This window comes from Lemur catta, unplaced genomic scaffold (genome assembly GCF_020740605.2).
Source record: "Lemur catta isolate mLemCat1 unplaced genomic scaffold, mLemCat1.pri scaffold_112_ctg1, whole genome shotgun sequence".
Lineage (NCBI taxonomy): Eukaryota > Metazoa > Chordata > Mammalia > Primates > Lemuridae > Lemur > Lemur catta.
The window spans coordinates 295,634-299,827 of NW_025423751.1; positions in this window are offsets into that span (position 1 = coordinate 295,634).

Genomic DNA, 4,194 nt, shown 5'->3' on the forward strand with positions numbered 1-4,194 from the left:
AGGGTTAGCATCAGCCCTAGGATAGTGTTAGGGTTAGGGTTAGATTACCATCAGCCCTAGGATAGTGTTAGGGTTAGGGTTAGGGTTAGCATCGGCCCTAGGATAGTGTTAGGGTTAGGGTTACGGTTAGCATCAGCCCTGGGATAGTGTTAGGGATACGGTTAGCATCAGCCCTAGGATAGTGTTAGGTTTAGGGTTAGCATCACCCCTAGGATAGTGTTAGGGTTAGGGTTAGTGTTAGCATCAGACCTAGGATAGTGTTAGGGTTATGGTTAGCATAAGCCCTAGGATAGTGTTTGAGTTAGGGTTAGGGTTAGCATCAGCCCTAGGATAGTGCTAGGGTTAGGGTTAGCATCAGGCCTAGGATAGTGTTAGGGTTAGGGTTAGCATCAGCCCTAGGATAGTGTTAGGGTTGGGTTAGCATCAGCCCTAGGATAGTGTTAGGGCTAGGGTTAGTGTTAGCATGAGACCTAGGATAGTGTTAGGTTCATGGTTAGCATCAGCCCTAGGATAGTGTTTGGGTTAGGGTTAGGGTTAGCATCAGCCCTACTATAGTGTTAGGGTTAGGGTTGGCATCAGACCTAGGACAGTTTTAGGGTTAGGGTTAGGGTTCGCATCAGCCCTAGGATAGTGTTAGGTTTAGGGTTAGCATCAGCCCTAGGATAGTGTTAGGGTTTGGGTTAGGTTTAGCATCAGCCCTATTATAGTGTTAGGGTTCGGTTAGGGTTAGCATCAGCCCTAGGATAGTGTTAGGGTTAGGGTTAATGTTAGCATCAGGCCTAGGATAGTGTTAGGGTTATGATTAGCATCAGCCCTAGGATAGTGTTTGGGTTAGGGTTACGGTTAGCATCAGCCCTAGGATAGTGTTAGGGTTAGGGTTAGCATCAGCCCTTCGATAGTGTTACTGTTAGGGTTAGGGTTAGCATCAGCCCTAGGATAGTGTTAGGGTTAGGGTTAGCATCAGCCCTAGGATAGTGTTAGGGTTAGGGTTAGGGTTAGCATCAGCCCTAGGATAGTGTTAGGGTTAGAGTTAGGGTTAGCATCATCCCTAGGATAGTGTTAGGGTTAGGGTTACGGTTAGCATCAGCCCTGGGATAGTGTTAGGGTTAGGGTTAGCATCAGCCCTTGGATAGTGTTAGGGTTAGGGTTAGGGTTAGCCTCAGCCCTAGGATAGTGTTAGGTTTAGGGTTAGCATCAGCCCTAGGAGAGTGTTAGGGTTAGAGTTAGTGTTAGCATCAGACCTAGGATAGTGTTAGGGTTATGGTTACCATAAGCCCTAGGATAGTGTTTGAGTTAGGGTTAGGGTTAGCATCAGCCTTAGGATAGTGATAGGGTTAGGGTTAGGGTTAGCATCAGCCCTAGGATAGTGTTAGGGTTAGGGTTAGGGTTAGCATCAGCCCTAGGATAGTGTTAGGGTTAGGGTTAACCTCAGCCCTAGGACAATGTTGGGATACGGTTAGGGTTAGCATCAGCCCTAGGATAGTGTTAGGGTTAGGGTTAGCATCAGCCCTAGGATAGTGTTAGGGCTAGGGTTAGTGTTACCATGAGACCTAGGATAGTGTTAGGTTGTTGGTTAGCATCAGCCCTAGGATAGTCTTTGGGTTAGGGTTAGGGTTAGCATCAGCCCTAGGATAGTGTTAGGGTTAGGGTTAGCATCAGACCTAGGACAGTTTTAGGGTTAGGGTTAGGGTTCGCATCATCCCTAGGATAGTGTTAGGGTTCGGGTTAGCATCAGCCCTAGGATAGTGTTAGGGTTAGGGCTAGGTTTAGCATCAGCCCTAGGATAGTGTTAGGTTTAGGGTTAGGGTTAGCATTAGCCCTAGGATAGTGTTAGGGTTAGGGTTAGCATCAGCCCTAGGATAGTGTTAGGGTTAGGGTCAGCATCAGCCCTAGGTTAGTGTTAGGGTTAGGGTTAGTGTTATCATCAGACCTAGGATAGTGTTAGGGTTATGATTAGCATCAGCACTAGGATAGTGTTAGGGTTAGGGTTTGGGTTAGCATCAGGCCTGGGATAGTGTTAGGGTTAGGATTAGCATCAGCGCTAGGATAGTGTTCTGGTTAGGGTTAGGGTTAGCATCAGCCCTAGGATAGTGTTAAGGTTAGGGTTACGGTTAGCATCAGCCCTAGGACAGTGTTAGGGTAAGGGTTAGGGTTAGTCTCAGCCCTAGGATAGTGTTAGTGTTAGGGTTTGCATCAGACCAAGGATAGTGTTAGGGTTAGGGTTAGGGTTAGCATCAGCCCTAACATAGTGTTAGGGTTAGGGTTAGGGTTAGCATCAGCCCTAGGATAGTGTTAGGGTTAGGGTTAGCATCAGCCCTAGGATAGTGTTAGTGTTAGGGTTAGGGTTAGCATCAGCCCTAGGATAGTGTTAGGGGTAGGGTTAGGGTTAGCATCAGCCCTAGGATAGTGTTAGGGTTAGGGTTAGCATCAGCCTTAGGATAGTGTTAGGGTTAGGGTTAGCATCAGCCCTAGGATAGTGTTAGGGTTAGGGTTAGGGTTAGCATCAGCCTAGGGTAGTGTTAGGGTTAGGGTTAGCATCAGCCTTAGGATAGTGATAGGGTTAGGGTTAGGGTTAGCATCAGCCCTAGGATAGTGTTAGGGTTAGGGTTAGGGTTAGCATCAGCCCTAGGATGGTGTTAGGGTTAGGGTTAACCTCAGCCCTAGGACAATGTTGGGTTAGGGTTAGGGTAAGCATCAGCCCTAGGATAGTGTTAGGGTTAGGGTTAGCATCAGCCCTAGGATAGTGTTAGGGCTAGGGTTAGTGTTACCATGAGACCTAGGATAGTGTTAGGTTGATGGTTAGCATCAGCCCTAGGATAGTGTTTGGGTTAGGGTTAGGTTTAGCATCAGCCCTAGGATAGTGCTAGGGTTAGGGTTAGCATTAGATGTAGGACAGTTTTAGGGTTAGGGTTAGGGTTCGCATCAGCCCTAGGATAGTGTTAGGGTTAGGGTTAGCATCAGCCCTAGGATAGTGTTAGGGTTAGGGTTAGGTTTAGCATCAGCCCTAGGATAGTGTTAGGTTTAGGGTTAGGGTTAGCATTAGCCCTAGGATAGTGTTAGGGTTAGGGTTAGCATCAGCCCCAGGATAGTGTTAGGGGTAGGGTTAGCGTTAGCATCCACCCTAGGATAGTGTTAGCGTTATGGTTAGCATCAGTCCTATGATAGTGTTAGGGTTAGGGTTAGGGTTAGCATCAGCCCTAGGATAGTGTTAGTGTTAGCAGCAGCCTTAGGATAGTGTTAGTGTTAGGGTTAGGGTTAGCGTCAGCCCTAGGATAGTTTTAGGGTAAGGGTTAGCATCAGCCTTAGGACAGTGTTAGGGTTAGGGTTAGCATCAGAACTAGGATAGTGTTAGGGTTATGGTTAGGGTTAGCATCAGCGCTAGGACAGTTTTAGGGTTAGGGTTAGGGTTAGCATCAGCCTTAGGATAGTGTTAGGGTTAGGGTTAGCATCAGCCCTAGGATAGTGTTAGGGTTAGGGTTAACCTCAGCCCTAGGACAATGTTGGGTTAGGGTTAGGGTTAGCATCGGCGGTAGGATAGTGTTAGTGTTAGGGTTAGCATCAGCCCTAGGATAGTGTTAGGGCTAGGGTTAGTGTTAGCATCAGACCTAGGATAGTGTTAGGGTGATGGTTAGCATCAGCCCTAGGGTAGTGTTTGGGTTAGGGTTAGGGTTAGCATCAGCCCTAGCATAGTGTTAGAGTTAGGGTTAGCATCAGCCCTAGGATAGTGTTAGGGTTAGGGTTAGTGTTAGCATCAGACCTAGGATAGTGTTAAGGTTATGATTAGCATCAGCCCTAGGATAGTGTTTGGGTTAGGGTTAGGGTTAGCATCAGCCCTAGGATAGTGTTAGGGTTAGGGGGAGGGTTAGCATCAGCCCTAGGATAGTGTTAGGGTTAGGGTTACGGTTAGCATCAGCCCTAGAATAGTGTTAGGGTTAGGGTTAGCATCAGTCCTTGGATAGTGTTAGGGTTAGGGTTAGGGTTAGCATCAGCCCTAGGATAGTGTTAGGGTTAGGGTTAGCAGCAGAACTAGGATAGTTTTAGGGTTAGGGTTAGTGTTAGCATCAAACCTAGGATAGTGTTAGGGTTATGGTTACCGTAAGCCATAGGATAGTGTTTGAGTTAGGGTTAGGGTTAGCATCAGCCCTAGGATAGTACTAGGGTTAGGGTTAGCATCAGGCCTAGGATAGTGTTATG